Source organism: Gastrolobium bilobum, unplaced genomic scaffold, assembly GCF_033153095.1.
Source record: "Gastrolobium bilobum isolate Gb01-03AN ecotype WA unplaced genomic scaffold, APGP_CSIRO_Gbil_v1 utg2184, whole genome shotgun sequence".
In the NCBI taxonomy this organism is placed as follows: domain Eukaryota; kingdom Viridiplantae; phylum Streptophyta; class Magnoliopsida; order Fabales; family Fabaceae; genus Gastrolobium; species Gastrolobium bilobum.
The window spans coordinates 208,332-219,776 of NW_026899222.1; the positions used below are offsets into that span (position 1 = coordinate 208,332).

Below are 11,445 nucleotides of genomic sequence, written 5' to 3' on the forward strand. Positions count from 1 at the left end.
AAAACTAAAAATCTATTTTTTTTTAAAACTAAAAATCTTATCTTCTAAAAATAGCAGAAGTTAAAAATAAAAATAAAATCAATTTTTTTTTTTAATTTAAGTAATTTTAATTTTTATAAAAAATATTTTAAAAATAAGCATGATATAAAAAAACACTTTTTCTGGAAGTCATTACAATTAATTAGGCCCTTGCTCCTTAGAGTGAGAGCTGGCTCATATTTTTTTTCAATTGGGCCTTTACAAATAGAATCCTAAATAGTTGAATTGGCCCAATCAAAGCATACACATACACAAGAAACACAGATTTTCATCCGTCCGATCCATGTGTACCAGTAAAATCCGAGCCGTCGATTTTCATTGCTTTCTATCGTAACGGTAGATGAAGAAACGTTGTTTTGTCGGAGAGTTCGTTTGAATCGTCGGGGGTGGTGAACGAGGAAGATCACGGGGGTGCATACATCAACCTGAAGGTCAAGTGACAGGTTTGTCCTTTGTCTTCATCCTCAATTTTTCACTCCAGCTGCTACTTTTGTAGAATATTAGATCAATTTTTTTGTAGGTTTCCTGAAATGTTATTGTAGAATTTCATCTTACACGTGGTGTTGAAGTATTGTTTTTAAGTTTTGTGTTTCATGTCCATTATACAAGTTCAAATAAGTCGATGGCTTTCGATCGGTGTTTGTACTCCCTCCGTTATTTTTTATCTATATATTTAGATAATACTTTTTTTCCTTTCTTTTTCTCTGTCTTTTAGAAAATTAACTAAGCGTGAATTATTATTTTTTTTTAAATTTTCCAGTATTATTGATAAGTCAAAGAGAAGATTAAAGGCTTTTTGACTATTGTGCCTCTGATTAAATTAAAAATCATCACTCTGCCCGTTTTAAAACTATTTAAAAAATTTGACATTTTTCCTATATATAACACACCGTTGATTGTATAATGTAATCAATTACATGGTCCTTGTAATTGATTATTTTACGCATAGATTACAAGGCTCATGTAATCAATTACATCATTTCCAGAAACCCTATATCAATGGGTTTAGGTCTCATTTTATCTAAACCCATTTTTACCCTAAAATCTCACTTGTTTCTCATCTCTATTCCAACTCATCTAAATGACTTTCATCCTACCATCTCTAAACCCTTAACTTTGTGAAATCATTGTCATTACACTTACGTATTTCAATTTATTTATTTTTTGTAGAAATCTGAACACAAACCAAACCTTAATCCCAATTTTGTGTGAAAGATGAGCTCAAGTTCAAATACTTATATTGCACTTATCTACCACAATGAGAGGCAATTTGAAGGTTCCAATGGTGCCCAATTTGAAGGAAAAACGAAAACGATGCAAATCAAACGCGGTACTACATACAATGAACTCAAACGCGATACTCCTGAAAATACTCAAAGCAGACTGATATTTTGACCTCGTAGTTCGTTACTAGTAGTGTGAACTACGTAGCCATCAGAAACGTGTCACGTCAGCAAACGAAGTTTGCTACCTACTATAGCGAACTTATACGCGTGGCACTTTGAGAAATTTTACTGTTCGCATGGGAGTTGGGCAATATTTTTTTTAAAAGGTGGCAAATGAATCACTGTTCCCATAAATCAACTATTTAAGATATTAGATGAAGATACATGGTTTATATTACATGTCTAACAACTAAATTTATAAGCGTGTTCCAGTTTCAACGAGGTGTATTTAACCCTCTTCAGTGGATTTGTTTACTTCTTTTCCCTGGCTGCTTTTTTCATTTTTAACAGTTTAGATGCTCATCCTCTATTTACATATGGATTATGTGTTATGTATTCATGACCATATTGAATCTCTAATTCAGATAGGCAGCGACTGGATATAATTGTTTACTTGGGCATTTCACACTTTTTGTGCTATACAGGTGTCTCAGATCTGAACCTAGATTTTAGGAATGTAGTTTTTTTGTTTATTTTGGCTAAGAAAATAAAACAGAAAGGGGTAAGGTGTGTATACAGATTTGTGTTTGAGGTTCCACAAACCATCAAATCCTACCAAGAATGACAATTCCTCAGGTAGAGAATGGACACTAAGATGTTTTTCTACTTTTTAACGTATGAATCCTTTTCTTCAAACTCCACTAATGATTTCCTTGTCTTAAATTACATATTAGTTTTGTTTACCTTTTCTTTTTTGTCAAAATTGGGCTTGACTTTCGATAAATGTCTTAAAAAGTAAAAACTGAACCAGAGATTGAACTGGCGAGACCTTTGGAGCATATTTAACTGGTTAAATTAGTGATTCAACTATGATTGAAGTTAATAACTTAATAATGGGTAATCGAACCAGAGACATAGCCGATTTATTGTCCGGTCCGTCGAACTGGCTGCTACAATTCATTTTTTAAAGGAAAAACTTCAACAAAAAAAAAAAACCTTTTAAGTTTTCCCAGAATTACTTACTCCTTTCTCGAAATTTTGAATCATTTACACCGATAACTGGGATAAGTGATAAAGAAATTTTAAGTTAGAAAATTTTAAATTAGAGAGTAAGTGATAAAGAAATTTTGGGGAGGGGATAATCATAAAAGAAATTTATTGGTTTTTTTTTTTAAGTTTTCCCTTTTTTAAAACAAGGCTTCAGATGAGTGGCCATTTTGATAACATCGGTAAAGGTCATATTGTTTAAAGATAAGATGAACATGATACTCCTCCATTCAGGATTTTTGTTCATTATTAGGAGGCCATTAAAATTGTTTTTGCTTAATTCATCACAAAGGGAAGTCAAAGTCAAATACCTTAAATTTTGAAATGGTTATACTTTGTCAACATAGGCTTGGTCGATTGAACCTTAAATGTGATAGCATTAAAAAATTGGAGACTTGAAATATACGTGAGAATAAATATGCTAATTTGGGCTTTGATGTTGTAGGATGGGAATGAAGTTTTTGGTGGGATATTCAAGTATGATGAGTCCCACATTGGTTGGTAATGGGTTAAGTGAAGAGTATATAAGTGGAAGGGACCCATGAACCCAATGCCTTAAGGTTTTGGGTTGAGACATGGTGTCGGATCAACTTGCTACGGTTGGTGTAGCCTTAACTCATTGGTGGTGGTCCCTCACCACGGGCTTCCCTCTAGACCCGCCTGACATTGGTATTAGAGCCGGGTTAGGCTCGAGCTAGCCTGGTGATGAGTTTCACACTTGAGGGGGAGATTGTTGGGATATTCAAGTGTGATGAGTCCCACATTGATTGGTAATGGGTTAAGTGAAGAGTATATAAGTGGAAGGGACCCATGAACCCAATGCCTTAAGATTTTGGGTTGAGACATGGTGTCGGATCAACTTGCTACGGTTGGTGTAGCCTTAGCTCATTGGTGGTGGTCCTCCGCCACGGGCTTCCGTCTAGACCCGTCTGACAGTTTTCTTCATGATGAAAAGCAGCACTCGACTTAAAAAGCTTATGAATGCTTTCTGTGACCAACAGTCAGTGGATTTTAACTCCATTATTTTTCTGTTTGATGGTTGTTACCTCTGAGGGGAGCAGACTCTAGATGAAGTTTGTATTTGCCATTGTCTGTCCATGGTTCATGTGAATACTGTTTAGATTCTATATTTGTTGACTTTATACATGGCTTCTGAGTCAAATATTTTGCTGCAGCTCGAAATGGAGGATGGGGATGTAATAATGCTTCATCAGACATGAGTTGCTGTTGCCTGAAGGATGTGATCATCGTTTACCCTGCATCATAAGTAGAATTAGTTTAACAAGAGGTGAGGCCCAAGATGCATCTGCTATCAGCTACTATACAGACATTGGTGCTAAGCTTTGTATGCTTAGCGGATGACATTTTATGCGTCCTTGCTTTTACATATTTTAATGCAACGAGGCTGTTTTCCAAGCTCAAACACACGTAATCTTCTTATCATAGCGGAGTAATCTTACCCCGGCTCCAAGACTCGTCCTCTTCTACAACCATATGAGCGAGTGAATTATCCTTTCAACTTGAAATCTTATAACCTGCATTTGGGAACTTAATTTCCAATCTTCCTCTATCTCAGCATGTAATCTATGATATGTGTCTTATTGTTTATTTAAGCCGGTTCCATAAGAACGTGGTCTCTCTGGAGCATGTCTTGGATACCAAGCTTTTGTCGTTAAGGCATGAAGTGAATGAACCCATATGCATATGTAAATGACTGAATGAGCATGTTGATCCTTTTTTTTTTATGGTAAATAGAAAGCGTGATATAATAACATTCCGTTTTTGTATTCCAGAGAAGCACCGACGAATTAGCTTGATATATGCTATGTGGGGATCTCTTCCTTCTCCCTTTATCCTTCCTTAATTCTTGGAAGGCTGGTCCAATTTGGTTCATGGTGCTATGTTATGGTAAGAGTTTAGTGGACTAACGAATTGCCATTATTGTACTGTCCCTTCTCAGTTGTAAAAGTGAAAGTTTAATTCTTCGTTAGACAGTGATTACCATTGTGACTTTCTTGAATATCAATCATGTTTTAACTTTTAAGTTGTGAAATTCATACTAAGAATGCACCAATATCCATACAGGGTGTTGTACCGATGAGATCTATAAGCCCACTATGTTCCCGAAGGGGATGAGTCAATGTATGGATAATACCCTTAGCACTGATACAGACCAGGCTAAGAAGTATAAAGCCAAGCGTAAGCAGTGAATAGATAATAAGCAAATGGATGATATGACTCAAGTAAATGGGTAATATAACGATACATAAGATACCTGTAAGGTGTGCCCATGGGGGCTATTTATAGGGGAAATGATGTGGGTTGGTGAGGGGGAGGTCAACTCTCCTTGGGATTTACTCCCATGATGCAGTGTTAGGCGTGCTGGCGCTGTCATTGTGGCAGTGTTGCGCCCTCTGTATTCTAGCGGTGTCAGCACCGGGCAAAGGGGGAGTTTCCCTTTGCGGTGTCTGTCGTAGTCGCCTTCGATGGTTAGCGTTCGAAGAAGGGACATTTTGGTGTATGCCTTGGACCTGCTGCTACGTTGGGGGTTGAGGAGGTCCATGTCAGCCCTTAGGGCTGACGCGAGGTCACGCCCGGTATTGGGCCTGGATAGTTGGGCCACTTTAGTACTTGGGCCATCCGGAACAGGTGTATTGTTTCTCCTGAGCTATTTTTTTTTTCAAATGACCTCAAATTGATGTTATTTTAAGGTTGGTGAAATTGTTTTTGTAACTTTAATTTTAGGATTATATTAATTTTTATCATGATAAATTTTTTCCCTCAATTCCAAAACGACAATTGAAAGAATAATTTAGTTGAACAATTAGGCAGAATTTTTCTTTCTTTCAATATTCACTTTTGTTTAACAAAACAAATTTAATTCACCTAAAACTCTGCATTTTACTAAAACTAATATTCTTAGTATGATCATTTTTTGGGTAGTTGTACGAAGATGAATCTCTTATATTGTCAGACAAAGACTCGTCAAAGTTCAGTGTTGAGAGTATATTTTAATGAGTACAATGCGAGGTTGACAATTATCAATAAAAAAAATTAGACCTTGGCTAAATACAAACGTTTAAGTAGCAAATGGAAACTGTAAAATTTAGTATCTTAACTTTTTATTGACAATTATCAATTTTACTTGAATCTTTTGATTCTTGAAGTGGTTTAGAATTATTTATGTTTTTGTGATTTTTTTATTATATATGTTCCTGTGATTTGCAAAAGGATATATATTTTTTTATCATATATGTCCCAGTGATTTTTTTAATTTTTACAAATTACAAGGGCATATGTGATAAACAAAAAATCACAGGGGCATAGGTGAACTTTTCTCTAAACTGTAACATCATATTCAGTCGTGGGTGAATGATTAAGAAGTTTTAACAATACACAATGTGTGTAGTTCATTTGGCTACATAGGCTGAGTAAGTGAGGAGAGAATTTGAGTTTGATTTCCACCAAATATATCTTTAGGAATGGACGATAAGTTTTAACTGTGATTAAGCCCCGACTCGAAATTAATCTCATAGCCGACTTAAAGAGTTGAAGTTTATGAGAATATTTGGGGTTGACTCTTCTGAAAGAGATGATTAAGGTTGATATATCATAAAAAAAAAAAAAAAAAAACTTTAAAATGAAATGAATTGGTTGTTGGAGAGGAGTTATGCAGAAAATCAAGACCTTAATATGACCTGCAATCCCCAAACTAAGAAAAACGTAAGTGTCTAAATTCCAAAGGAGAAAATAAAGTAAAAGCTAAGCTATAAAATAATTAGTCACTAGGAGTGAAAGGGGAAAGGAAAAATAAAAAAAGTGTATTGATTAGTATGTTGTTTGGAAAAGTGAATTGCACTGGCAAGATTTGGTACTTCAGCTTCTTCTGTTTTCAGTGAGGCGTTCATATAAATAAAGCTACTCACCATATATCCGGCATCCAATTTTATGAATTGATTAAATTCCTAATAAACTGGCCCTCAAACATCATGGGCTCCATTCTATACATTCCACATATCTTATATAGCGGCCTTGGGCCTTAGCATAATAATTTTCCCTACAGTTTTATTTACGTTCCAATTATTCCACAAATATGGTCATTCAACTGCACAGTAAATTCAACCCCACCACTCCCGATTCAAAATTAAATTTTGTAACATCCTATTGAGATATTTGAATTTGTTTCCAAACAAAAATTATATAAAACAAAGTGCACTAGCCAACAAATGCCACACACGATCTCATGAAGATGCCCCATAATCTCGAAGCTAGACACCCTAAATAAAGAGAAACACACACACACACACACAGAGAGATAGAGAGGGAAAAATGAAGAAAGGAAAAGTTCAAAAGAACATATGGCCTTTGACACTATGCTTTGCTTTACTCTCTCTCATTACAATCTTCCTTCCTTCTTGTGAGTCCTTCAATTATGGCCAAGCTCTGTCACAGAGCCTCCTCTACTTCGAGTCACAACGTTCAGGTCACTTACCCCACAACCAAAGGGTCACTTGGCGTCACCATTCTGCCCTCACTGATGGCCTTGAACAAGGGGTACTGTACATACTAGTTACTACATAACATCCTAACCAAAACTATGTCTTTTTTGTGTGTGTGTGTGCCTATGTTTCATTCATTCCAATGAGGTTCTTGTTTTTGGGCACGTAGGTGGACTTGGTGGGAGGCTACTATGATGCAGGGGACAATGTGAAATTTGGGCTACCAATGGCATTCACAATAACGCTTCTCTCATGGGGTGCCATAGAATACGGCCAACAAATCGCCGGTGCTGGCGAGTATGCTCACGCGCTGGAGGCTATCAAGTGGGGGACCGATTATTTCATCAAAGCCCATACACAGCCAAATGTTCTGTGGGTAGAGGTATTACTATTTCAATTCACCTCACACAATTCCAGTGATTTTTCTTATTTTTACTATTATTTTTAAATTGATTACCCCACGCGCCGCCGTTGAGAATGGGATAAATGATGAGTTCCAGTGCACATTCGCCGTGATTAGCGCGTGTATATCTTATGAGCTGCAATTTTCAGGTGGGTGACGGCGACACTGACCACTACTGTTGGCAGCGGCCGGAGGACATGACGACGTCCCGGCGAGCTTATAAGGTTGACGTGAACAACCCCGGCTCGGATGTCGCCGGCGAGACGGCGGCAGCGTTGGCAGCGGCATCCATTTTGTTTAGGAGAACAAACCCACATTACTCTCAACTACTTTTGCATCATGCACGACAGGTATGTTAGTTAGTAACTTAATATACATATATTATTGTTATTCACATTACATAGTTGGATTAAATTTAATTGAAATTGATTTTTAATTTGATTAAGTATAATTGTTTGTGAGAGAGATTATAGATTATAATAGGAGTGTGGTTGTGTTTGTAGTTGTTTGAGTTTGGTGACAAGTACAAGGGCAAGTATGATGAGAGTGTTGGAGTGGCTAAAGGGTATTATGCTTCTGTTAGTGGGTACATGGATGAACTGCTTTGGGCAGCCATTTGGCTATATAAGGCCACCGAAAAGGAAGAATATTTGAGGTATTTTTTGGAGAAGGCTTTTGACTTTGGTGGGACCACTTGGGCCATGACTGAATTTAGCTGGGATGTTAAGTACGCTGGTGTTCAAGCCATTGCTTCAATGGTAAACTTCTCTTTCTCACTTTCACACTCACACACACTTCCCAATTATAAGAGATACTTCTGCTTCCTTTTTTTACTTTCCCTAGGTTGTAATCTCTAGGTAATTATTGTTCTACCATCCCAAGTTGTAAAATGTCAAAAAAGACTGAATTTAGTAAAGAAAAAAGTTACATTTTATCTTACCTATGTAGCCTATGGAACATGGGAGCACGGGTAATAGACTGCTTTTTGATACCATGGAATTACTTACTCTTTTACTAAAAATAGGAAAAAAATGATACTTAGATGAGAACAACCAGATGAGTAAAATTGTTTAACATTAGTTTTTTTCTTCCACAATAACATTTTCCTTTTAACAGCTGCTTGTGGAAAAAAGGCACAAGAAACACGAAGTCATCCTCAAACAGTATCGTTCAAAATCCGAGCACTACCTCTGCGCGTGTCTCAATCTCAACAACGTGAGTAACGTGGAGCGCACCCCAGGAGGGTTACTGTACGTCCGCAATTGGAACAATATGCAATATGTGGCAACGGCGGCTTTTCTTCTAACAGTGTACTCTGATCATCTTCTAGCCACAGATCAAAAGCTGCATTGCCAAAAAGGAGAGGTGGGTCCCAACGAGCTCTTTGCCTTTGCAAAATCACAGGTTGATTACATCTTGGGTTCTAATCCAATGGGTATGAGCTACTTGGTAGGCTACGGTCCCAATTTCCCAAAGAGGGTGCACCATAGGGGTGCATCCATGGAATCATACAGAGGGAACAAGGGTTTTATTGGGTGCACTCAGGGTTATGATAACTGGTATGGACGCCCTGAGCCCAACCCTAACATACTCACTGGGGCCCTGGTTGGTGGGCCTGATAGCAAGGACCAGTTTAAAGATGAGAGGTTGAATTACATCCAAACAGAGGCTTGCACCTACAATACCGCAGCACTAGTAGGGGTTTTTGCTAGATTGCATGGATCAAAAGGTGATGATTATGACAATGAAACAACACCTTTGATATCTTCTAGTTAATTGGGATTATGGGGAACATTTTGGTCTATTCTCCAGTTATTGGTGCAAAGAATGTTTCGTAGCAATGTTTGCTATTGCAATTTGAGTATATAGTGAGATATAAAAAATACAACCTCTTTTGACGCAAAAAATGCGTCTAGAAACACGGGGTTGATTAGCAAATTGTATCTCTTATACTTACAAGATACTTGTTTTTTATTTTTATTTTTGGCAATATTTATAAGTGTATTCAAAGCTTGGAATTTTATCACAAAGAAAAAGAACTAATTAATAAAAATAAAGTGTGAAAATTCAGTGGAGTAAAGTTAAAATTTTATTAGATTGGCAACCTAATAGTATATTAGTATATAACTTGCACCTACCGACACAAAAAGTTTTAGTCTCGTTTGCGCAACACTTGGAGCATGAAGGAATGGAGACAGAAGATTCCACAAATCTGAAAAGACACAGAGTTTTAAAAAAATCACGGGATTCATGGGTTTCTTGTTGTCCATAACTCTGGTTATAATTTGATCCAACTAAGTTTCCATTCTTTCCCTTTAATTACGGTTGCAATGCCTAGAGCCAAAGGCCCAAAAGCACTTTTTATTTCTTGTAACCAAATTTGCGGCGAAATGACTTGCAATGAGTCCACATGGAAATGCCACCCAAAACGAAAATCAAGCAAGATTTAGTGCCCCCATGTCTTTGTTTTAGTTTTAGGCCTCAAAAATCAAAATACAAGCATTTGTCACAAATCACAATCACGAGGTTCAAACTTGGGAACCTGCACGTTAGATTCATACCATGTTGCCCTTTCCCTGATTGCTGCTTGATTGACGCACACTGGAAGCGCGTGGCAGTACAAACACGGTCAGCGCTTGAGGACATTTTCACGAAGTGCAGGCGTAAAAGGCACAAAGCACAATTGATACCAGATTTACTGCACAAGAATGTTTCAATGACGTAAAAGGAACAGTGTTTAACCTCTTGCTGACGTGACGGTGTGACTAGGGGTGTAAATGGACTGGGCTGAGCTTTGACCTTTTTGGCCCAAGTCTAGGTAAAAAAAAATTCAGTCTATCTGGCCTATTAAAGACTTTATTTGTAGGCCAAGCCTGACCCATTTTAAAAAATAAGAAAGCCTGACATAGCCTACAAGCCTTGTAGGCCTCCCATTGTAGATACTAAGCACAAAAAATAATTGTATAGAGCAAAGAAAGTTCCATTCATGCATGCACTAGTACTTCTCATAAGAAAAAAATGACAAAAAAGAGTCAACATAATACCCCAGCTCTAGAATGTATATCATAGAGGAATAGAGTCAAAGAAATGGAAAAAATAAAAAAAATACAATTACCGGATGCTGAAATAAAGTTTACAAGAGAATGTCATTTATCTAAAAATCTTTAAACCACCGTCAAGACAAGGGAAAAAAAACTATTATTAAAAGATCTTCATCAGTAACAACATAATCAAGCAAGGTACCCATTACTCCATAGTATTAAGCTGCAACAACATGTAAAATTTGGAGACATTAAACAAGTTTTTCTTTCATAAAATAAAATAGCACAAAAAGTAATAGATATTGGTATTTGGTACTTTGCGTCTTTGTCACATAAAATAAATATTATTTTATTTTAATAAATTAAATAGGTCAGCCTACAAGGCTGTAGGCCATGCTTGACAAAATTAACCTATGGCCTATTTGTTAAAAAAACTTTTTTATAAGTTAAGCCTACTCTACTTTTCTGAAATGCTGGGTCTGGATCGGACTCAATGTAGACTGGACTGCGTCAGCCGCCTGACCCATTTATACCCCTAGGTGTGACTTATAATTGGCAATATTGAATGAGCATGCTAATTAAATCATGCACGAAAGTCATGAAATTATAATGGCAACTCGTGATGGATTCAGGACACTCACCATTCAGACGTCGGCTTTTAAAAGATTACGGAAATTTCATCAAAACTACATCAACTCAAGTAGCATAGGGCAGAGAGTAGCACAACACAAGTCAGAAAGTAATTTCAGCTGGACGTGAACTTAACAATATTGAATGCAGCAAACTAGCACTACAAGAGAATTAAAAATCAAGGGGATCAAAAGAAGGAAAAAAAAAACAACAACAAAAGAACCATTGAACTACTTGGTGATTGAAAATCTTAAGAGGGTTAACTAACTTTGGCCATTTTTTGTTCTAGCAAGTAGCAACTGACTTTTTCAGGTTGTGCATACATAATTCACTCGTTTTCTCTCTCTAAAAATATTCCTTAAAATCCCTGTTTTTGACAGAAAATTCAATAAAGAGATTTT

At 36.7% G+C, this 11,445-nt stretch overlaps 1 long non-coding RNA gene and 1 pseudogene across 2 annotated transcripts; both read left to right on the plus strand.

Annotated features, from left to right (window-relative positions):
• Window positions 1-350: 350 nt before the first annotated feature.
• LOC133288521 (uncharacterized) lies at window positions 351-4,540 on the plus strand. 2 transcript variants are annotated; one of them, XR_009748370.1, is made up of 3 exons: window positions 351-482; window positions 3,647-3,973; window positions 4,265-4,540. It is a non-coding gene; the product is annotated as an uncharacterized LOC133288521 (long non-coding RNA). The 2 variants fall into 2 exon arrangements; XR_009748369.1 differs by having other exon boundaries at window positions 3,647-3,759.
• A 2,260-nt stretch (window positions 4,541-6,800) lies between these two features.
• On the plus strand, window positions 6,801-9,268 carry LOC133288519 (endoglucanase 22-like; annotated as a pseudogene).
• The last annotated feature ends 2,177 nt before the right edge of the window (window positions 9,269-11,445 follow it).